General features: G+C 50.3%; 2 long non-coding RNA genes across 6 annotated transcripts in view; both read left to right on the top strand.

Moving 5' to 3' along the window:
- LOC146046265 (uncharacterized) overlaps positions 1 to 13,916 on the top strand; it is a 50,119-nt gene extending 36,203 nt beyond the window's left edge. For all 4 annotated transcript variants that reach the window (XR_014465822.1, XR_014465824.1, XR_014465823.1 and 1 more), the window contains 3 exons: positions 3,371 to 3,506; positions 11,712 to 11,802; positions 13,850 to 13,916. This is a non-coding gene — a long non-coding RNA (uncharacterized LOC146046265). The remainder of the gene's footprint in view (positions 1 to 3,370; positions 3,507 to 11,711; positions 11,803 to 13,849) is intronic.
- LOC146046264 (uncharacterized) overlaps positions 1 to 25,221 on the top strand; it is a 169,477-nt gene that overhangs the window by 105,655 nt on the left and 38,601 nt on the right. The window lies entirely within an intron of this gene.

Raw genomic sequence — 25,221 nt, 5'->3', positions numbered from 1 at the left:
GAGGGGGGAGATAGAGGGTGAGGGCAGAGACTCTGAGGAGGGGAGTTATAGAGAGGGTGATGGCAGAGACACTGAGGGGGGGGGAGTTAGAGAGAGGGTGAAGGCAGAGACGCTGAGGGGGGAGTTAGAAAGTGGGTGAGGGCAGAGACGCTGAGGGGGGAGTTAGAGAGTGGGTGATGGCAGAGAGGCTGAGGGGGGGGTTAGAGAGAGGGTGAGGGCAGAGACGCTGAGGGGGGAGTTAGAGAGTTAGTGATGGCAGAGAGGCTGAGGGGGAGTTAGAGAGAGGGTGAGGGCAGAGAAGCTGAGGGAGGAGTTAGAGAGAGGGTGAGGGCAGAGACGCTAAGGGGGGAGTTAGAGAGTTAGTGAGGGCAGAGAGGCTGAGGGGGGAGTTAGAGAGAGAGGGTGAGGGCAGAGACACTGAGGGGGGAGTTAGAGAGTGGGTGAGGGCAGAGAGGCTGAGGGGGGAGTTAGAAAGAGAGGGTGAGGGCAGAGTCGCTGAGGGGGGCGTTAGAGAGAGGGTGAGGGGGGAGTTAGAGCGAGACGGTGAGGGCAGAGACGCTGAAGGGGGAGTTAGAGAGAGGGTGAGGGCAGAGAGGCTGAGGGGGGAGTTAGAGAGAGGGTGAGGGCAGAGACTCTGAGGGGGGAGTTAGAGAGTTAGGGGGAGATTCTCTAAGAATCTCCGCCCCCCTTCGCCGCCCATCACATATTTAATTATCGCATATGTTGTAACATATGCGATAATTAAGGCAAAGGACAGCTCTTGCGTTAAGAGCTGTCCTTTGCGGTGAGAGTCGCTGCTGCTGCTGCGCCCGGCTCTCCTCCTCCCTGCACCCGGAAGAGGATCAGTGCAGGGAGGAGGTCACAGGTCCGGGCAGCACAGCTCTGTGCTGCCCGGACACAGGTGAGGGGGCGATGCGGGGCGGCGAGGGGGTCGGCGCGGGGCGGCAGAGGGTTGCGGTAGAAGCCCATTGGCTTCTATGGGCCACCCCCTGCCGCCATATTTACAGCATCCCAAAATGCGGTAAAAACCCTGATAACGGGGTTTTTACCGCATTTTTCGCTTAGAGAATCTCCCCCTTAGTGAGGGCAGAGAGGCTGAGGGGGGAGTTAGAGAGAGGGCAGAGACACGGAGGGGGGAGTTAGAGAGAGGGTGAGGGCAGAGACGCTGTGGGGGGAGTTAGAGAGTGGGCGAGGGCAGAGAGGGTGAGGACAGAGACGCTGAGGGGGGAGTTAGAGAGAGCAGCAGTGTGGGCATGGATGATGGGGGGTGGTGCGAGCGATGGTAAGGCAGGAGATAGTGGGGGTGTGCTGTTAGGCTATTGGCCCTGGGGTGGTATGTGTATAACGCTTAATCCTTAAGCAGTGCAAACGCAGGAGGAGGTGCATTCCACCCCGTGCCTCCATTTGCAATCGCTGGCTGCTCTATACCGCAAGCACCTCTGCAATCAGCAGAGGTGTTCGTTGCGCATAATATGGGTTGGATCGTACTTACCCAATAAGTAAGAGATTTGATGTTCCGGTCTCTCGGTCTCCAGTACTTGATGGGCGTTGGAGAACATACCGTAGTTGTTAGTTGAGGGGCGATGTTCTGCCACCTTGTGTAATTCGGGCTGACGGAGGAGCCAGGTGTTCTTCTGGAAGCTGGACGTTGTTATGTGGCTACTGATGGAGGTATCGGCTGCTCCTGTGTGAGATGATGTTATACCTCCTGCACCTGGGGAAGTGATGTTACCTTCACTGTGGCGGCTGCAGGGAGAAGCTGGGAGTGAATGGGTCCTGCAGATGTTCTAACTTCTCCCAATCGATTCCCGTGAAGAATGGATGTTCTCTGATGTTGCCGTTCTCACCCAGACGCATCTCAGGGTCACCACACAGGAGCTGGAAAGAGGAACAGGAGTGTAACTAAGGGGGTTATTCTGCTTGGTGCGTGGGACCGTACACGGTCGGTTCAGGGTTTTTTTGCATCTGCGCATACGTAGCTTTCGCTATGCGCATGTGCAGTGACCTCAAACCGCTCACGAACGGGTCTCTCCGTGCGAAAAAACCTGTCCGCAAGAGTACGGTCATTGTGGGCGGCATGTGGGCGTTTTTATGGGAGCGGCCGGAGTAATCAGGAAAACTGGGCGTAAACATGGGCGTACAGGGGGGTGTGCACACAAAATGCACGGTGCCACAACCGTCTCGATCGGCGAATGCACCGTGAATTTTGGACCAAAAACAGGTGGACGCCAAAGAGTGCTCCTGACCACTCTTAGAGCTACCGCATGAGAGCGGACGCCTGGGTCTGCTAATTAATGCCGAATACAAGTAAATTACATACACCTGAATGCAATAAGCAATGCTGCAATAACCATCTCACCAATTCAGAAAGTGTTTTTGTATACTTTAAAAAGCAGGACACTCAATTCACAGAAGTCGACGTGTGTCAACTTTTTTACTGTAACACAAACATACCAGTTTTTTATTAGGAAAAAGACACAAACCACATCTAAGAGCAACAATGATGTTTTTGGACTCAATTTCTACTTGCACTGTGGCGTACGTTCAGATATACGGAAGGTGACGGTGTGAAAACGGACGAGACCCGTCCGTAAACGGTGGCGTACGCTCTGATGTACGCCAGGTGTCGGTGGCTAAGAGGGAGATCCGTCCGTGCACGGTGGCGTACGCTCAAGTGTACGCCACTCCCCATTGTGACCATCCGTGTGTGGCTGTTCTGTGGGCGGACTTACGCTCACCGTGAGCGTACAGGAAACGTACGGTGTGACGGACCGTACGCACGTTTCACCGATCCGATTAGAATAAGGCCCTAAGTTTCTGTTTATCTGCAGTCTGATTTCTTACAGTACATATATAGGAGACATGATTTTAGCATCAAAGAAAAGAAGCATTATACTGTATTGCCCTAATCAGAGGATGTGTGTCTATGTAGTTTAGTATTCTTTCCCCTAACCTCTAGCAGGTTACTGCTTATCATGGTACCATTGGGGGTCATTCACTGGACTTGATTTGCTTATATTTGAATAGAAACAGGGAAAATGCCGGTGCTGTATAACGTGACCAGTAGTGTATGTCAGTGGTACAGTGACTCCTGCAGCAGGCATTGATCTGGCTTGGAGTTTCCTTCACTTATTTGTGTGTGTCAGGGAGCCAGTAATGTAATCTGACGTATGTAACTACGTATAGCTTCCCCATGTACAGCTACATGACCGCTCGTAGAACAACTACATGGCTGATACTAGAGAATGGGGGTTCTGTATAAATAACAGACGCTGACACATTGTTCATGGCCTCTTTGTTACCTAGTGCTGAATGCTAAGTATGTTCTCACACTCACCTCTTCAATGATGTTTCTTGTATTCGGGCACAGATGACAGCCCGCCAAAGCCGAGATGCGGCACTCCTCGGGGGATTTTCCTGTTGACATCTGGAATAGCACCACACCGAAGGAGTACCAATCCACTCCCGCATTATATCGGTCTCCCATGATGATCTGTCATTAAAAGGTAAGAAGTTCACTACATTACACTTCATAAACAGGACAGCAGATCTGGGCACAATACGCCTGCCATCAGATGTTACACTGACAAATAATTCCATACATGTGAGATGAATGAGAAATCAGATCATGTTTATCATATATAGGCATACTGGGCACACAGTTCCCAGGACAGACATGCTGGGCACACAGTTCCCTGGACCGACATGCTGGGCACACAGTTCCCAGGACCGACACTGGGCACACCATTACCAGGTTAGACATGCTGGGAACACCATTACCAGGTCAGACATGCTGGGAACACCATTACCAGGTCAGACACGCTGGGCACACCATTACCAGGTCAGACACGCTGGGCACACCATTACCAGGTCAGACACGCTGGGCGCACCATTACCAGGTCAGACACGCTGGGCACACCATTACCAGGTCAGACATGCTGGGAACACCATTACCAGGTCAGACATGCTGGGAACACCATTACCAGGTCAGACATGCTGGGAACACCATTACCAGGTCAGACATGCTGGGAACACCATTACCAGGTCAGACACGCTGGGAGCACCATTACCGGGACAGACACACTGGGAACACCATTACCAGGTCAGACACGCTGGGAGCACCATTACCGGGACAGACACGCTGGGTACACCATTACCGTGACAGACACACTGGGAACACCATTACCGGGACAGACACGCTGGGCACACCATTACCGGGACAGACACACTGGGTACACCATTATCGGGACAGACACGCTGGGAGCACCATTACCGGGACAGACACACTGGGAACACCATTACCGGGACAGACACGCTGGGAACACCATTACCGGGACAGACACACTGGGTAAACCATTACCGGCACAGATATGCTGGGAACACCATTACCGGGACAGACACACTGGGAACACCATTACCGGGACAGACACGCTGGGTACATAATGGGAATAGAAATTTAATTAATTTATGTACAGATTAATTCTGGGGCTTTGGTATTAAGAATGGAAATGTGACATTGTCTCCTCCATATCCACCTTATCACATAGCCCCTCAAATTTATTATAGCCTCACCTCTGGGGCAATGTAGCCACGTGTTCCAGCGTAGCCAGAGGCTCTGGGTTTGTTCTCGATCGCCAGCCCGAAGTCGGTGATTTTAATATGGCCGTCATGAAGCAGGATGTTCTCTGGTTTGATGTCTCTGTAAAAGGAACAATAAGTATTTTGTCATTAAGTACTTGTTTGCATACATCATAAGTGTCTAAGGCTGCAGATACGTCCTCAGACACATATTAAGGCAAAGTCTCCTGGTGCGTCTTAGGTGCATTGTGTTGCGAATAAGAAGTGTTTGCTGGCAGATGCTGGATGCTGGCAGAGTTGCTGTCCTTCCTGTATATTTGCACTTGCATGCATATAATCTTATAATCAGATCCACATATACACCGCTAGCATTGCTCCCAATGTCTGAGATTGACTTGAGTTGTCTCAATTTGCTGGCTCTGCCCTGATGCCATGATTGGGACTGCATTATCCCAGGTGTCTGGCAGTTGAGATGTATTTCCCTGTGGCCCAGATAGAAGTGGGTGTGGTAGTGACAGGGTGGTAGGAGGGGCTTTGGAGGGATGTAATGGTCAGGCTAGAGCTGCACACAAAGGGGTGTATATATATAGGAATCCCAAATTATCTTTTCTTCTATGTTTATTTAAATGAGGAAAGAAAGAAAGTTACCGATGGATGAAGCCCATCCTGTGGAAGTACTGGAGACCGGACACTATCTCGGCAGCGAAGACTCTGTTATAGAAGAAATGTAACAACATTGTAATATCCCAAATCAGCCATTGTGTATGGGCAGGATAGAGAGATACAGTGTGGGATGGGGAACAGTGTAAGAGCTGTAGAACACGAAAGGAAGACAAATACGGGTAGAATAGAATTCTAGCAGGAAGAGACAAATTGATGGACGTCCAACAAGGAATCCTGGTACTTATGTATTATCTGGACTCCCATGTTAAATGCACCCCATTTTTTCATACCCCTACTATCCAACTACGCATGGAGTTGATTTTCTATAGTGTGGCGAGCGCAGCGAGCCCCGCGAGGGGACGCGGTCTCATAAGAAAAACGGGAGTCCAGATATTACATAAGTACCGGAATCCTATATCACACAGAGTTATACACCAGATTATGCATAGATCGTACGTTGTAGCCGTAGACTCAAGACGCCCTCTTGATTGCAGCAGGTCAAACAGGTCTCCACCGCTGGCGTAGTCCATGACGAATGCCAAGACGTCTTCATTCTGGAAGGTCAGAAGTCCATGTGCTAAGAAGGGGCTCCCAGATGTTGATTGTAGGGCTCTGGTCTCCATCCACGCCTTCAATTCTTCTCTATCTGACAGTCCGTTGTTGTTCAAGAGTTTAATGGCGACATCCGTCTTGGTGATGTTGTCGTGCGCCAGCAGGACCACTCCGTATGTGCCTCGGCCTAACTCCCGACGGATGTCATATCTCTCCAGGAATTGAGATTCGTCCTCGGGGCAGTCTGGCGGTGAGATGCTGCTTGGTCCTTGCGGAGTAAAATAATAGATTAGGAATTTATTATTCAACAGATAAGGAGATAGGGCACGATTCAAACTTACAGCGTAGCACACTATAGGGTTTTACAAAGCTACTTCTAGCTAATCGGAACCACCAGGCCTCATTGAACAGTAAGCCCAAGCTCCTGAATACACCTTTAATTAAGTATTCCTACGTGGGGCACTCCAGCCTCTCTGCCCTTCTCCTGTCTGGTCCGGTCTCTCTGCCCTTCCCCTGCCTGGTCCGGCCTCTCTGCCCTTCCCCTGCCTGGTCCGGCCTCTCTGCCCTTCCCCTGCCTGGTCCGGCCTCTCTGCCCTTCCCCTGTCTCGTCCAGACTCTCTGCCCTTCCCCTGTCTGGTCCGGCCTCTCTGCCCTTCCCCTGTCTGGTCCGGCCTCTCTGCCCTTACCCTGTCTGGTCTGGCCTCTCTGCCCTTCCCCTGTCTGGTTCAGTCTCTCTGCTCTATCCCTGCGTAGTTTGGACTCTCGGGCTCTGTCTGATCCAGGCTCTCTACCCTTCCCTTGTTCCCTTGCAGTGCCTTAGCCCTTCCCTCTGCTTATGTAGGCTTTCTGTCCTTCTACACCTACCACCAATGTTTTCTATGTGCCCCCAGACTTCAGACACAGTATTGCCCTGCACCTTGATCACTTTTGAGTTTAATAATTTTGTTGCGTAACTGAATAGTGCCTATTTAATATTGTAGGAATGGAGCATGTGCATTTATGTGTTGTAAGGAACTGTTAGTGATGCATTCTCATGCAAATTTAAGCAGGTAAATTATTGCTAGTGATCAAAAGGATTGCCTGGGGTTCTAGTGACCAAGCCAATTCCTCTGAGCTAATCCTGTAGTTACTGGCCATACCGTTCTGCCACTAATCACATCGCCTGTAGTACATTTGTAATGGCATTGAGCTACAATAGATGCCAACCATTACATTCGCCTGATGGGCCCTTCATGTCCAAGTTTGACACGGGATATAATGCGTTTTGTTGTCCTATAAACAGCCTGAAAGGGTTTGCATCTGTATTCCTATATGTGAAATTCATGTTAACATACATTACTTTAGATTAAATATCTAATAATAGATTAAATATCTAATAATAGATTAAATATCCAAGTCCATAATTAAATGAAGGGAAAAAACCGCCATGACACCATGGCGGGGGATTTACTAAGATGTGTATTCTACTTCACATGTGATGTTGCTATGGGCAACCAATCAGATCCTGTCTTCTAGAGGATGCTAAATAAATAAGAAGTAGATTCTGATTGGTTGCCCATAGCAACATCACATGTGAAGTAGCATACACATCTTAGTAAATTTCCCCCCATGAGTCATTACACCGGGTGACACCAGCCCTACATTCTTCAGTTATCACCATGGCTGTCTTCCCCAGGGGGGTTGGGCTGTCACGTATAAATGCAGGCACTGCCATCCTGGGTATTACCACCTTTAGTGCCAGTAAACCTAGAGCTATTCTGTAAACCCCCTGATATTTGGGTGTGGGGTTAATGAAGTAATAATCATAGTAATGTTAGGATTAGGCTAGGTAAAGGTAGAAGAACATTCATACTGTGTTTTCATTGTGTAAATAACACTGCGAATGCCGGCATATGCCTGTCACCAAACTGAGCTATACTGTAGGTTACAGCACCTTTGTAGTTGTGCACCTTTCTCCATAAATATTACAGTAGTTTTACTAATCCTTTTTTTTGAGACTGTCTTTATCTGAATAACTGTAGTAACCAATGAAATGAATATAAATTACAAATAAAACATTATTAATAATTTTTTTATATAAACAATATTAAACTTTGCCAGTGTGAAAATGAACTACAGTGCAAGGACATCCAACTACATTTCCGCTTACCTGGTCTTGGCTGATCTTCATCCGGGTCTTTAGCCTCGCTTGCTGCTCTCTTTCTCTCTTCCAGCGATTCTTCCTCTCTGGATTTTCTTGATGAAGTGTTCTTCACTGTCTTCTGGTCTTTCTCCTGCATCTTGGTGCTGGACTCCTCAGGTGCTTCCTTTTCAGGCTTTCTTGATGTCTCCTTCCTGCACCTCTTCTTTCCGGCCATCTCCTCTGTGTTCTGGTCTGTCTTCTGTATCTTGCCGCTGGGTTCCTCCTCAGGTGCTTCCTTTTCAGGCCTTCTTGAGGTCTCCTTCCTTCTCCTCTTCTTCCCGACCATCTCCTCCATCTTCTGATCCGGCTCCTGCATCTTCCGACGGGTACACCTGATCCAATATGTGAACTTACCTCTGCTGATCTGGCTCCTGCGTCTTTCGACGGGTACACCTGATCCAATTGGTCGTTTACCTTTCCTGATCTGGCTCCTGCGTCTCCCAACGGGTACACCTGATCCAATAAGTTGACTTACCTCTCCTGATCTGGCTCCTGCGTCTTCCGACGGGTACACCTGATCCAATTGGTCAATTTACCTTTCCTGATCTGGCTCCTGCGTCTTCCGACGGGTACACCTGATCCAATTGGTCAATTTACCTTTCCTGATCTGGCTCCTGCGTCTTCCGACGGGTACACCTGATCCAATTGGTCAATTTACCTTTCCTGATCTGGCTCCTGCGTCTTCCGACGGGTACACCTGATCCAATAAGTCGATTTACCTCTCCTGATCTGGCTCCTGCGTCTTCAGACGGGTACACCTGATCCAATTGGTCAATTTACCTTTCCTGATCTGGCTCCTGCGTCTTCCGACGGGTACACCTGATCCACTAAGTCGATTTACCTCTCCTGATCTGGCTCCTGCGTCTTCAGACGGGTACACCTGATCCACTAAGTCGATTTACCTCTCCTGATCTGGCTCCTGCGTCTTCCGACGGGTACACCTGATCCAATAAGTTGATTTACCTCTCCTGATCTGGCTCCTGCGTCTTCCGACGGGTACACCTGATCCAATTGGTCAATTTACCTTTCCTGATCTGGCTCCTGCGTCTTCCGACGGGTACACCTGATCCAATTGGTCAATTTACCTTTCCTGATCTGGCTCCTGCGTCTTCCGACGGGTACACCTGATCCAATAAGTCGATTTACCTCTCCTGATCTGGCTCCTGCGTCTTCAGACGGGTACACCTGATCCACTAAGTCGATTTACCTCTCCTGATCTGGCTCCTGCGTCTTCCGACGGGTACACCTGATCCAATAAGTTTACTTACTTCTCCTGATCGGGCTCCTGCGTCTACTGACGGGTACACCTGATCCAATAAGTTTACTTACCTCTCCTGATTCGGCTCCTGCGTCTTACGACGGGTTCACCTGATCCAGTAATTGGCTTTCTGTCTCCTGAAATCGCTTTTTCTCCCCTTCTCAATCCTCTGCTTGGGCTCCTGCTTCCTCCTCTGATGCTGTCTGCTGCAGAGATGCCAGTTGGAAAATAACTGCCACTCTCAGCTATGAAAGTGTATAGCTTGGGTCATGTGACCAGCTTGCTGCTCTCCCATATACACTCTATAGTATCCATGCTAATGGGTCTAATTTTATTTTTAGGATTTCTAAGTTGCTATAACTTACCCTGTTAATGTTATTTGTGCCTAATTTCAGTGAGATCCTATGTACATGTTCCTAATTTATAATCTAACTGCAGGAAAGGAACATTAAATGTACATAAATGTATGGCTGTAACTATTTCACCAACATAATACAATAGAATACAGCCCTCCGGGGTAGTGATAATCAGGTGCCTATGTTTTTTCACTTTTAAATACATCTACTAAAATATCTGTTTTATAGGGATGGCCGTTGTTGCCATTGCCATCGATGGCAATTCTGCAACTTGCCATCGATAGTGCTAAACTATGCAATGATGACCATCAATATTTTCACATATCGATGGTCATCCATTGTGTTTGATTGATTGGCCTGTGGGCCAATCAAAACATGGGGGACATGGCTTCGCTGGTGTCAGGGGGCAGAGCTATGCTCTGTGTCCCGGGGCTTTGAAAAAATAAAGCAAACATCGTTTTACTGTTCCATCGATGGAGGGAAAGCATCTGGTTCTCCCCCATCGATGGCTAAAGTATTCGACATTGGCCATGAACCATCGATGATTTCGAATCATCGATCGTGAATGGCCATCCCTACTGTTTTACTTTTGTCTGTATTGACATGTGAGATAGGAGTTAGGGATGGGAGTGGGGGAATAACAGATCCCCCAGCATGACCCCTTCCATCAGGTACAAGAGGATCTGCTCTTGGGCTTCCCCCTGTTTATGATTGTAGTCACCTGTGTTGAACTAGATAATTGATGAGAAAGCTGTTTCACTGCAGGTAACTGCACCTGGGAAGTCCGGGAGCAGAGCTTTCTGTACCTGATGGAAGGGTCCTATTGGACGGTCTGGGTACACGTGTATAGTGTTCTTCCTGTAACTGGGAAAGTGCTGCGTAAGCGGATAGCCTTTGGTGACCAGTGAGCCAGTCAGAGGGCTTTGTGTCTGACTGAAGTGATTTGGCATAGATGGATTATTGAGAGATATTTTATATAACACATATAACACATCACCATCTCTACACTTAGGCCCTGATTCTGGTTGACTCGGTAAGCTGTGAAACTCGCAGCGTACCGAGTCCCAGAGGGCCTGCCCCTGCCGAATCACCACCGTATCACCTTGCAACCATGCGAGGGGAAGTGTCACGAATACACATACCCTCTCATGTGCCCGCAGCAGGAGAAATCATTTGATGATCACCGACCATCGATTGACTGATCCAGGCCACGCAAATATAAGTCAGTGGCCGTCCGAAACCAGGACGGACGGCTGACGTCATCCGCCTGCCCGACGTCATGTGTCGTCAGCCGTCCAACCCTGGCACACCACCTGCTGCACGCAATCCCATAGGGACGGCCATGAAATGCTGAGCGTTCCCATGGTGGACACCCTACTCTGCTGCCCCACTCCCCTGGCCCACATTGGTCAGTGTGAACTGATCAGTCGCTGAGTTCAGTCGCCCAGGGACCCTGCACATGCGCATAATTCATTATGCGCATGCACGGAAAAAAACCATCGCTGGACCACGTGGGGGTGCAAATGAACAATATGACCCCCTTACTGTAACATTCATTTCTTATAGAGGAGCATTGCTTCCCATTTCCAGTTCTTGGGACAAGCTAACGTTGCACAATTTACAGGTCTTCTCACAGAAACACAAGTGAAATCCTAAGAATCATCTGTAGATATTTTATAATGTGTCAGTGAGTAATGAATATGCCTGTGCTCCAGCAAGGACATATGGAAAACATGCACTGCCAGTGTATGCAGAGGACTGGATCTGAGAACACTATAGTACAGTGATTGTGCGCCCCTCTGTCCCTGTTTCCCATTTCCACATATAAAATGCTGAAAGGGTGTTTCCTACAAAAATCCATGAAAAAAAGATGATAAATTGGTTAAAAATATATTTTATTACATTTAAAGCAGTTGGGAAGAGTGAGGTAGAAAGTATTTTTAAGTCCCAGATATTAGTCACCTTTCTCTGATGGTGGCAATAAGTGAGTTTCTGTTGCCCCAATAATAGGTAATAGACAATCCACCTTATTGCTGCATGTTAGTAACTAGACCCCTAGGTTGTGCACTATAGTCAGTATTGTGTGAATAGTGCAGTAATAACCTTTATCTATGTTACCCAGGTCTACTCGAGTACAACGGGTGATCAGCTGGCCACCTATGTGTACACCGAATATGTGCTGCACCTGGACCTGTTCTAGCATTATTTCAGAGGTGAGTTGTTAGGTAACTTATGAGTTTTCTGTGTCCTTCTTCCCTCCTGTCTCCTTACCCCTCACAGCCATTAACCTGGGTCAGAGGGAGAGTGTGTGAGATCTGTAGAGAGAGAGATGGCGACCATGAGCACAGACAGATAAAGGGCCTTATTCAGTCCTGTTCGCTAAGCTGCATATACTTGCAGCCTAGCAAACAGGTAAGCGCCCCCTGTCGGACAGATCAAAAATAAATAGGAGCCGTCTGTGGCGGATATGATACTGAGACCTGCCAATGCAATGGTTAAGGAAGATCAGTCAAAGACAGAATGAAAATCAGTGACAACAATTGTTTCCCCACAAACAATACATTTTTATTTAGTTGATTTTCTTCTGCAAAAGTGTGTACCAGCCAGGATTATTGAGCCAGCAATTGGGGCGTTGCAGAGTCAGGCGGGGAATTCATGTGTTCCGTTTGCTGCCTGCTTATGCCGACAAGTGTGTCCAGTCTCTCTCTGCCCCAACTCTCTCTCTCTCTCTCTGTACAAAGCATTGGCGGTACATCCCACTGACCATCGCATATGTAGATGATGTAGTTTGGAATGTCCATTCGGTTTCTTGCCTGCTCCCCCTAATAGTTCACTTCATCAGAGCATTCTGGCCCTTATTCTGGTTGGTGCGGTCGAGCCGCATATGCGGCTCCGACCGCACCAGACGAATCCCCGCCTACAAGACGGATCGGCACGGCCGTCCGTACACGGACGGCTGCCGATCCGCATGAAAATGGCGGGGCGTACGCCTCCACCATGTTGGGAGCTGCCCCCTGCATTCGATGGTCGATGACCATCGAAGGCAGGGCCGCACGCTCCCCCCGCTCACGCAAGCTTCGAGCACACGGACAATCGTCCGTGTGAAAGCTTGTATTGGGGCGGGCAGCTGACATCCGGCGATGTCAGCTTTCCGCCCCCATCACTGGCGTCATAGCCTCATTACCATGCATACGCCCCGCGTTTGCATGGGAACGCCCATGAAACGCTGGGCGTATACATAGGGTAATGAGGCTATTAAGCCCCTCACACCCCTATACGCCCCCTTTGCGGCGTCTAAATTTTTTACACGGCGAATTCCCCTGCACATGCGCAGAGTGACCTCTGCGCATGTGCAGAGTGTAAACATCGGCGGTACGGCCGCACGCGGGCCGTACCGCTCAGATCAAAATAAGGGCCCAAGTGCTGTCACGCACCGGAGGATGTTTCTCCTCCATGAAAGTGGCATGGGCGTCTCTATGAAATGCTGGGCATTCCCATGGGATCGCAGCCAGGCCGATGCCTACTTGGGGTTCTCTATGCTTAACCATTGTTTCTGCCAGGGCTACACTATTCTTGCACCCATTAATAAGCAGTATGGCCCTTATTCTGGTTGGCTCACAAAGCAGTGTTATTTTGCTTCTTTGTGAGCTTTTTAGCACCGCCCAAATGCCCACACCCCGCTATTCGCATATTTTCCCAAAATCATTCGATGGTCGATTTCTGAAGCGCTCACTCCCTGGTGACTTTATTTAGTGGCACCCTGCTCCGTGAACATTGTGGGCAGCTGACATTCGGTGACGTCTGCTGCCGGCTCCCGGAAGGCAAGTAGCCACCCCCGTTCACTTGCTGATGCCCAGCATTTCCTGGGTGCATCCAATATTTTTGTGAGTACGCCCAGGAAACCCTGCGAAGGCCCCCTGCCCGCCTACTGTATGCCCACCCCGCTACGAGCACCTCGGAGACTATGCAAATCTCAGAGGACGCCCGCAGAGAAGAACGACTGATTAGATGTTTTCTTAAAGTAAACAAATGTATTCTACAATTCTACTGTATTATGTTACAACCAATGAACATTCTTATTGTACTCGTAATTAATCACTTTAAATTGAACACATTCAAATATCTGTACCATTTAATAACTCTCTATTCAACCTTTTGCTGTAACACCTAAGTGCTTAAATATCTATATTATTGCGCAATAATATGCAAACAAACTTACAAATCTTAAACTCTAAATAAGCGCTTTTGCCCTTTTTTTAGCCCTGACCCAATGTTCACAGTTCCGTAAAGCTGCAAGCAACTCAGAGTATGCTAAAGTGCAGATGAAGGTAAGTTTTAGGCTGTTCAACAGAGCTGTCACTTAAGTTTCTATGCTCCGCTCCACACAAGGTGAAATGGTTCTCCCAAATATATCATAGACCATGGATCTTCAATGGCCCCCCAGATGTTGTGAAACTACATGTTCCAACATGCATTGCCACATTTTTTTTCCTATAAGAGCATGCCAAAACTGTCAGGGCATGCTGGGACATGTAGTTCCACAACATCTGGAGGGCCACAGGTTGAAGACCTGTGTCATAGACCATTGTAAGTCTCCGGCCTGTGCTGAGCACCCTAGGGCTAGCTAGACAGCATATGGCAAGGGTCCTAAAGCTGCCAGATTCCTGCTATGGTACCATAGACCCTGGCTGCTACAGGCATTTGCAATAGCATGATCAGAGACTATAAGCTGCTAATAAAATGTAGTATTATACAGTATGTATGTACTCCTGGTAGTAAATGTAATGGGAGTTGATGGAAACTTTTTCTCTCCCCCAGGTCTCTGGAGCGTGTACCCAGCCGATCCCATCATCGTACCACTTATGGTCTCTCCAGTTGTTTCCCTCCCAGGATTTCACCTTTCACCTGCAGGTGTCACCTCCGGTAAGCTGTTCCGATCTACTCACCAGTGTCCTTAGTGCATTTACAACCAATACGCAGCCATCGGCTTGGGTTACACTGCGCCTGTCTTCCCAGAATCCAGACACCGATTATACTACATTGCCAGTATTAGTGTAAGGTCATTAGGCAATAAATGCGCCTTCTAGCACCTGACATCCCCCTCTATTGTCTGATACTTGTGCAGTGTTCATGCCTCATACGCAGGAGTCTTTTCTAACTGTCCCTCTTTCTGTCTCTCAGGGAGCAGCAGGATGCTATGACACTTCTCTGGATCCTTCACAAGTTACAGACTATCATTTCAGTTTTTACCGACTCTGAGAATGACGCGCTCGTTGAACAGCTGGGGAAAAAAAAAAAATTTCCTTTTTTTTTCCCCGTTGGGCACAGAAAACATGCCCGTGCCCCTCCCCCTCCATGCCCCCCAGACTGCGGGCAGTCGCGGGGTGACCCAAACCCCTCACTGGATGTGCAACACTGGACCAAACCAAGCAGCACTGGAATCAACTGGGCACAACTGGAAATCAGTAAACCATCACACTGGAGACACAGGGAACTATCCCCACGCAAGAAAAATGTGATTGATTTTCTGTATGTTAAATGTTATGTATGATTCTATTACAAACCTTCCCTTTATCTGTGACCCTCTCAATCCTTGATTGAAGTTACCAGGAAGACCCCATCTCCGATTGTTGTTAACCATCTCCGCAAGCTGTGTAGCTCAGCAGTCTGACCTGTTAGCTGCTGCCACTAAGCCAGAGGCTGCACAAGCCGTTTTACGTTACTGAGATATCTTTGTGCTCTATTGTATTTTATGTGAATCCTTTTTTTTTGGGTTCTTGTTTGTTTTGTATTTAATTCTCACCACAAAAGTGCACTTAATGTTAACATGGCTTGTGCCTCAAAAAGAAGGGGGGCAGTGATTAGTGCCAGATGGTGAATCTGCGCTCCCTAAACTGGGCACGCGGCGCGCCAGCGCTGTGCAAACAGATGAAGTGGTGACTTTATTATTAAGGACCCAGATACCAGACCCCCGATCGGTCTTTCTGACGTCATTTCTGCTCTTAATGTTACAATCCTGTAAGTATGGTTTTCTTACAGTTAATAAGACACTATCGCATTGTATCATTTTAACCCTTCCATGACTGGAGGTCCAGGCCTATAGTATTGGAAGGGTTAAACTGCCATTTTAGCTGGACCTATGAGCTCAAAGCATTTTTAATATTTGTTTTTATCAAATTTCCCAATTTGTATTTATATTTCCCTTGTTACTCTCCTTGCACTGTTATCCCCTTCCTCTTACCCTGTTCTTTGGGTCTGAAGTAAAAAAAAATATATATCTTGTCTGCATATAAATCCCCAAAATATAAATAATTATTTGTACTGTGACTGGTGTTTTGTGTTTTGTGACTGCAGAAACATTGATTTTGGAGGCACTGTAGACGCACACCACATAACACTACAGATAAAGGGGTTATTCTGGTTGATCGAGTCCACCAAACCCGGTCTTGCGAATGGTGGCCCGGCCACCACCCATTCGCAAGGGCTATTCCCTCACAGGGCCTGCAAATGGATGTTACACAGTAACATCCATACGTAGCCTACTGTAATCCACTCACATCATTCAATGGTTGGCGACCATCGAATGATGGCGAAGGTGCACGCATGTAAAAGTGACTCACACTTACATATGCGCGGATGCTCGGGAGTTAGCGGGCGGTCAGCTGACCCCCACAAGGGAGAATAGCCGCTGCCCGTCTGTCAGGGTTTTAGCAGTCGGGATTCCGACGTTGATGTAATTACTGTCGGAATCCTGACTGCCGCTCAGTCATCCGGCACCTATAAAGACAACCTGGTGCCACTGGGGAACAGAATATAAATCAGAAGCCACAGAATGTTGCTGGGACCCCTTACTGCGCCAAGCCATCACCCTGCCAGAATAAGCCTTGTAGGCTTGGGTTTGCTCTGCTTACCTGAACCAGTTGCTGCTGATGTTGTTGCTGTTGATTGTAGGTTACTATTATTCTTATTGCGTAGATTTTTGATAGACTTATACAATAATGAGTTTATCATATGTATGACCTTTGAGTATAAATAACCCTGTTCCAATATAAACAGGAGATTGTTATCTGATATAATACAATATTCATTTAATAATATGTATGGACAAACTCCCTTTCATTGAAATCACATTGGTCAGGTGGAGAATGTGAAGGAAAGCTGTGAGACTGGAGACCAAGGAGCATTTTATTCACCTAACAGATAAAGTTATAGACATGCCCAAGGCAGGAAAGGCTACAAGATAATAGCCAATAATAAAGGCCAAGTGCTCTGATGTCCCACTGTAGGATCAGTGGTGAAATGTAAGCTACTGTATGACCTGCTGCCCAGGTGCTGCCTAGACCAAGCCGCCCATCACAAGTCAGTGGTAGAGCCAGGAGACTAGTTAGAGACCCACAGGGTAGCCGGCTATTATTATAGGAGGACCTACAGAGCTCAGTGCCTCAGGTGCGAGTGAGGATGCACCAGTCAGCAATATGAAAAGCTCTGCACACAACTGGCCTGTATGGGAGGGTGGCTAGAAAGAAGCCATTATTAGAGAGACTGCATCAAAGCACATCTGGATTTGCAGAAAACATCAAAGAGACTCAGATACAATGAGCCAGATGTATCAATCTTCAAAGGTGATAAAACAGAGAGAGATAAACAGCCAGCCAATCAGACCCTACCTGCCATGTTACAGGCTGGGTTAGAAAAATGACAGGTTGGAGGTGATTGGATGGCTCTTTATCACTCCCCACTTTATCACTTTTTGAAGCTTGATACATCTGGCCCAATGTGAGATAAGGGTTTGTGGTCCCATGAACCAACAATTAAGCTTTGTTTCCTCATCTATAAATGCTCTGGGTGGCACACAGCAAATGAATTACAGATTCCTCAGCAAGCACCATCCTAACTGTGACTTATGGGGTGGGGACATTCTGTATTGTCATGGGGATGCGTTTTTTCAGTGGGGTCTGGGCAGCTTAGAAGGATAACCTTTTAGGACAACCTGATACAAGACCAAAGCAATACTGACATTGCTAAACAACAAAAAAGTAATTACCCTGCAACTGTGATACCCCCAAACTATCGGCCAATCACTTTGTTGTTTACATTTCTGGTTATAGTTTGTTTAACATCAGTCATTTTATTGAGTTTTAATTTTTTTTTTTGCAAAAGGAGAGGGATACAGAAGGAAGAAATATAAAGGGGGAAGGAACATGACAAAATCACAATACACAATATTGTCTTCCTTGTACACTTTTACACTGTGTGTTCTAGGAGCAGGAGAGATGTGACAGGGGAACCATTTGTAGCCATGAGGCTGTATGTTCATTTAACCCGATCAAACCTGTTGGCACGAGCTGCAGTGATATAAATGGCTGCAGCCCTGGACTCACAAAGGTAGTACAGCAGCATCCTGCAATGTCCTGGCATGTCAGGATGGCTACCTAAAAGACGATCGCAACCGCTGCTGACAAGAGTGCATCGACTGGCTGGAGTAGGTGCGGTGGTGCAAAGAAGGGAGTACGAAATATGTTGCTGATACACCGTATCACCTTGCATTCCCTACTGCGCTTCTCCCACCCCTCTGGCGGGTGCCGCAGATGAGAGGTGAAGGAGAGAGCTGAGCAGCACCACAGGTTCCCCCACCCCTCCAGCACCTCTGCCGCTGCCACTGAGAGACTAGAAGAGTGGAGCGCAGCGCCGCAGGCTTTCCTCACCCCTCCAGCGGCTCTCAGCCATTTCAAATATAGTGCAGCTCCGGAGCCAATCAGCCTGGGGTCAGGGGCCCAGGAGGGGCATGAGCCAACATGGTTGGAGGGAGCCCCCTGAGCAACAAGCATGTAATCTCCCCCGCCTTGGGCAACAAGGATGTAAACCCTTTTCCATCCCCTGGGCAATGAATGTGTAATCACCCCATGGCAATGAGCATGGAACCCCCCATGGCAGCAAGCATGTAATCCTCTCATGGCAACAAGCATGAAACCCCCTGTGCCAACAATCACAAAACTCCTGGCATAGAGCACGCAGCTCCTGGCAACTAGCATGTAGGTAAGCGGCACTTATGTGACATAATATGTAATAGGCATTACGGTGTGTGACATAATGACATGTAATGGGCATAATGGCATGTGGTTTAATAAGTAATGGGCATTAACGTGTGGTGCATAATGTGAAGTGGACTGTAACTAGACTCCCTTCATACACCTCAGAGATTACTAGACTGCCGGATGACAGGAAGTTTATTGTCATTAAGTCCTAAAACAGCGCAGTTGGAGGCTGATTCAGGATCGCACGTATCGATCCGAGGGGGTGATTCAGGAGTGATCGTCCCCAGTGTACTGATGGTGCTGCTCTGCATGCTTATGGCCAATTATACGCAAGTGCAGGGACGCTGTGCGAACGCTTTCGACACCTGTCAAAGGTGAGGTGCTTGCACGGGTAGGGGAGGAGGCGGGCAAAGGCCGGAGCACGGGAACGTTCAGCGTTTTATAAGCGTCCCCATGAAAATGCTGGCCGTTCCCTGAGAACGCAGGTGGGCCGGCGGCTGACCCCACATGATGTCAGCGCCCACCCCCTCTTTGGCGAACTCAGACGGAAAAGAAAGTCAGTTTATAAGAGGAGAGAAATCATTTGATGGCCGCATGTGAGGGGATATGTTCGCGTACATCCCCTCGCATGTTACCGATAGGATTCGGTGGCAGGGGGCGCGTGTTATGCCGCTCACTAAGTAGCAATTGACCACTGCTTAGCGAGCGATACTGAATCAGGCCTTGAATTCGGAACCAGCCCTGATGGTCGGGGTTTGCGCATTTCCAATCCCTGACACCGAACGACTTTGGCGGGCCGGATTGGGGGGGAGGGGGTATGTATCCCCAGTCCCCCCTCTCTGAAAGGGTCCCCGTTCAAACCAGCTAAAAAAATTTTTTTTATATATACAGCTGAGCTGTGGGGAATACATGGAGACAGTTTTGGGTGTAATGTTGTAGAGTTTCAGATAGGTGGCGCTGCAGCGCACAGTTCCTCAGCTTTCAGGCAGCTCCTCTCTCTCTCTACACCTCACAGGGCTGTGAGATAGAGCTGCTTCTGTCCTGGTGAGGCTGACTCCCCAGGTATGTGTGCTTTGTTGTTGGTGCCAGCAGAAGGGGCATAGGCAGTGGGGTGAGGAGTGTAAGAACCATTAATACATCACTGTATGCTGGCCCAGTGAGCACTGTGATGTCTTGGTAGCAGCAGTGTGGGTGTGATTGCTTGTGGGGCTTATTTGCTTTAATAATGTCTATAGCTTGTGTGTTGTTATAAACATAGTGTGTGTTTATGTCACATGTGTATGCATGGTATGTGTGTGTGTATGTCCTGTGTATATGTATGGTTTATGTACATATATGCCCTGTGTCTATGTATGGTATGTGTCTGTGTATGCCCTATAGGCTATGTATATACATATATATGTATGTATACTCTTATATTATTTATGAAATACATGCAGATGACTGGTGGTGTAGATGCCGGCAGTCAGAATACAGATGCCATCATCCTATCCCTCCTTGCTAGTGCCTAACCTTCGTGCCCCACAGCCTAACCCTAACCCCCCTTCTTTCTAGTGGCCAAACCCTCCTGCCCACAGCCTAACCCCAACTCCGCCACTATTGCCTAAACCTAATTTTCTTCCAGCCTGACGCTAGCCTGCCCCACATACTTATGATTGGGATCAGGGGGTAACTAGAACTTTCAGGGCCCCATAGCAAAATCTTGAAATGGCCTCCAACCTCCACCTTTGTCACTACAATGCTTCTATGGGGGGTGGGTCAGGTGCTAAAAAGAGAAGGTGGAGAGGGGGAGACAGAGAGCAGCAGGAGTGAGATAGAGAGGGGGTGAGGTGATGGGCGGGCGAGAGCTAGTGAGGTGACTAGGGATGATGAGGGGGAGGAGAGGATGCAGGTCAGGGGTGAGGTGACGGGGCGAGAGGTGGTCAGGTGACATGGGATGATGAGGGGGAGGAGAGGATGCAGCTCAGGGGTGAGGTGACGGGGCGAGAGGTGGTCAGGTGACATGGGATGATGAGGGGAAGAGAGGATGCAGGTCAGGGGTGAGGTGACGGGGTGAGAGGTGGTGAGGGGAGTGATTGTGAGGGGTGTGGCAGGGATAGAGTTGGTGAGGTGATGTGACGAGGTGAGGTTACAGAGGGTGATGGGGGAAGAGGAGAGGATGCATGTCTTGATTTCACTAGCAATGGAGGGTCTTACATTCACAGCGCTGGCAGCCGCAGGCCTCCTCCTCCTCCCACAGCTGCAGTAACTTTTCTCCTCCGGTGCTCCTGCAGCCGCTGGGTCTTCTCCTTCCCCTGCTGCCACAGTGACTCACATGTCTCCTCAGGTGCTGGCAGCCAGATGAGAGGGGGTAAGGTGACATGCCGCCACGGTGCCACTGGTCTCTTGAGAGCCGGCAGCCACTGGGCTTCCTGCTGCTCCCACCCACCATAGTGACAGAATTAGTCCTCATATAGGCTCCTGCAGCCGCTGTGTTTCCTGCTCCCATTAAAAAAAAAAATCAACTTAAAATAGGGTGTAGGGGATTGCCCCCGTGCCCCACAGCAGTTGCATCCCCTGCACCCTCTGTAGTTACACCACTGATTGGGAGGTCTGCATTGATATTCTGACTGCCGGCATCCCATTACATCCCCCTGCTGAGGGACAGGAATGAATTCAGACCACGCATGGCACTGCAGTATTAAACCATTATATTACATTGCATTTATTAAACAGCATATTTGCAACATTTCTGGGTCACACAGGCTCTAATATGTCAATAAAAGATATGTATGTGTACACACACACACACACACATGCATACACACACACATGTATACACACACACACTCACACACACACATGCATACACACACACACACGCACACACACACACATACATATATACATATATACATACATGCATTCACACACACGCATACACACACACAAACATGCATACACACACACATGCATACACACACACACAAATTTGTAATATGATTTTAATGTTAGACCTCAGGGCCCCCCTGTCAAAAGTCCCCTGGGCCCTCCAGAGCCTTAACCCAGCTGTGTGCGAGGGGCTGTGTGTGAGTACACTCACTCGCATGGTACTGACGGAGCGTTCGGATGGTTGTTATGAGCTCGCCAAGCAGCAGTTGACCCCTGCTTACCGAGCCTTGCTGAATCAGGCCCTTAGTGTGAATTGCTGCAATATAAACTACCAGACAATTACACTGAGAGGAGTGCATAGTTATTTTAAAAAGATTCATTAGGGTCGTACCCACGTGACCTAGGTAACGCCCATTACGACGCCTGCAGGTAACACCTCTTAGCCCACTAAAAAAAAAGTAAAACCATAGATATACACTCTCCCGCCCCCATGCTTTAGTGCCGCACATTGCCCCGCTGCTGGCCGCTGCCCCGTCACTTCCTCGAGACCTCACCATACATATACAGTAACATATATCAGTTCCTGACCGCACAGTGCCCAGCTGCTGGATGCACCTGCCTCCTCCTGCCCGCTGTCCTCTTCTCTCATCGCTGCCCCACCTCCTCCCGCCCTGCCTCCTAGGGCGTAGGTGTAGGTGGGTGTAGGTGGGCAGGCTGACATGGGGGGAGAGGAGGATGCTGCTAGAGCAGGGGTGTAGGTGGGCAGGCTGACATGGGGGGAGAGGAGGATGCTGCTAGAGCAGGGGTGTAGGTGGGAAGGCTGACATGGGGGGAGAGGAGGATGCTGCTAGAGCAGGGGTGTAGGTGGGCAGGCTGACATGGGGGGAGAGGAGGATGCTGCTAGAGCAGGGGTGTAGGTGGGAAGGCTGACATGGGGGGAGAGGAGGATGCTGCTAGAGCAGGGGTGTAGGTGGGCAGGCTGACATGGGGGGAGAGGATGCTGCTAGAGCAGGGGTGTAGGTGGACAGGCTGACATGGGGGGAGAGGAGGATGCTGCTAGAGCAGGGGTGTCAGTGGGCAGGCTGACATGGGGGGAGAGGAGGATGCTGCTAGAGCAGGGGTGTAGGTGGGCAGGCTGACATGGGGGAGAGGAGGATGTTGCTAGAGCAGGGGTGTCGGTGGGCAGGCTGACATGGGGGGAGAGGAGGATGCTGCTAGAGCAGGGGTGTAGGTGGGCAGGCTGACATGGGGGAGAGGAGGATGTTGCTAGAGCAGGGGTGTAGGTGGGCAGGCTGACATGGCGGGAGAGGAGGATGCTGCTAGAGCAGGGGTGTAGGTGGGCAGGCTGACATGGGGGAGAGGAGGATGCTGCTAGAGCAGGGGTGTAGGTGGGCAGGCTGACATGGGGGGAGAGGAGGATGCTGCTAGAGCAGGGGTGTAGGTGGGCAGGCTGACATTGGGGGAGAGGAGGATGCTGCTAGAGCAGGGGTGTAGATGGGCAGGCTGACATGGGGGGAGAGGAGGATGCTGCTAGAGCAGGGGTGTAGGTGGGCAGGCTGACATGGGGGGAGAGGAGGATGCTGCTAGAGCAGGGGTGTAGGTGGGCAGGCTGACATGGGGGGAGAGGAGGATGCTGCTGGAGCAGGGGTGTAGGTGGGCAGGCTGACATGGGGGGAGAGGAGGATGCTGCTAGAGCAGGGGTGTAGGTGGGCAGGCTGACATGGGGGGAGAGGAGGATGCTGCTAGAGCAGGGGTGTAGGTGGGAAGGCTGACATGGGGGGAGAGGAGGATGCTGCTAGAGCAGGGGTGTAGGTGGGCAGGCTGACATGGGGGGAGAGGATGCTGCTAGAGCAGGGGTGTAGGTGGACAGGCTGACATGGGGGGAGAGGAGGATGCTGCTAGAGCAGGGGTGTCAGTGGGCAGGCTGACATGGGGGGAGAGGAGGATGCTGCTAGAGCAGGGGTGTAGGTGGGCAGGCTGACATGGGGGAGAGGAGGATGTTGCTAGAGCAGGGGTGTCGGTGGGCAGGCTGACATGGGGGGAGAGGAGGATGCTGCTAGAGCAGGGGTGTAGGTGGGCAGGCTGACATGGGGGAGAGGAGGATGTTGCTAGAGCAGGGGTGTCAGTGGGCAGGCTGACATGGGGGGAGAGGAGGATGCTGCTAGAGCAGGGGTGTAGGTGGGCAGGCTGACATGGGGGAGAGGAGGATGTTGCTAGAGCAGGGGTGTCGGTGGGCAGGCTGACATGGGGGGAGAGGAGGATGCTGCTAGAGCAGGGGTGTAGGTGGGCAGGCTGACATGGGGGAGAGGAGGATGTTGCTAGAGCAGGGGTGTAGGTGGGCAGGCTGACATGGCGGGAGAGGATGATGCTGCTAGAGCAGGGGTGTAGATGGGCAGGCTGACATGGGGGGAGAGGAGGATGCTGCTAGAGCAGGGGTGTAGGTGGGCAGGCTGACATGGGGGGAGAGGAGGATGCTGCTAGAGCAGGGGTGTAGGTGGGCAGGCTGACATGGGGAGAGAGGAGGATGCTGCTAGAGCAGGGGTGTAGGTGGGCAGGCTGACATGGGGGAGAGGAGGATGCTGCTAGAGCAGGGGTGTAGGTGGGCAGGCTGACATGGGGGAGAGGAGGATGCTGCTAGAGCAGGGGTGTAGGTGGGCAGGCTGACATGGGGGGAGAGGAGGATGCTGCTAGAGCAGCGGTGTAGGTGGGCAGGCTGACATGGGGGGGAGAGGAGGATGCTGCTAGAGCAGGGGTGTAGGTGGGCAGGCTGACATGGGGGAGAGGAGGATGCTGCTAGAGTAGGGGTGTAGGTGGGCAGGCTGACATGGGGGAGAGGAGGATGCTGCTAGAGCAGGGGTGTAGGTGGGCAGGCTGACATTGGGGGAGAGGAGGATGCTGCTAGAGCAGGGGTGTAGGTGGGCAGGCTGACATGGGGGTGAGGAGGATGCTGCTAGAGCAGGGGTGTAGGTGGGCAGGCTGACATGGGGGAGAGGAGGATGCTGCTAGAGCAGGGGTGTAGGTGGGCATGCTGACATGGGGGAGAGGAGGATGCTGCTAGAGCAGGGGTGTAGGTGGGCAGGCTGACATGGGGGGAGAGGAGGATGCTGCTAGAGCAGCGGTGTAGGTGGGCAGGCTGACATGGGGGGGAGAGGAGGATGCTGCTAGAGCAGGGTTGTAGGTGGGCAGGCTGACATGGGGGAGAGGAGGATGCTGCTAGAGCAGGGGTGTGGGTGGGCAGGCTGACATGGGGGGAGAGGAGGATGCTGCTAGAGCAGGGGTGTGGGTGGGCAGGCTGACATGGGGGGAGAGGAGGATGCTGCTAGAGCAGGGGTGTAGGTGGGCAGGCTGACATGGGGGGAGAGGAGGATGCTGCTAGAGCAGGGGTGTAGGTGTGCAGGCTGACATGGGGGGAGAGGAGGATGCTGCTATAGCAGGGGTGTAGGTGGGCAGGCTGACATGGGGGGAGAGGAGGATGCTGCTAGAGCAGGGGTGTAGGTGGGCAGGCTGACATGGGGGGAGAGGAGGATGCTGCTAGAGCAGGGGTGTAGGTGGGCAGGCTGACACGGGGGGGGGAGAGGAGGATGCAGCTACAATAGTAGAGTGGGTGAAGAGTCTGGAATGGAATAGAATGACTTAGAATGGGCACTAGGGGCCGTGCGCATGTGCAGTTTATGAAGAATCGGCTGATATGCAAATTCGCAGCCACGTGATCAGGTCTGAATTAGC

Source organism: Crinia signifera, chromosome 11, assembly GCF_055691185.1.
Source record: "Crinia signifera chromosome 11, ASM5569118v1, whole genome shotgun sequence".
Taxonomy (NCBI): Eukaryota; Metazoa; Chordata; class Amphibia; order Anura; family Myobatrachidae; genus Crinia; species Crinia signifera.
This window is presented reverse-complemented; position numbering and strand designations above follow the sequence as displayed.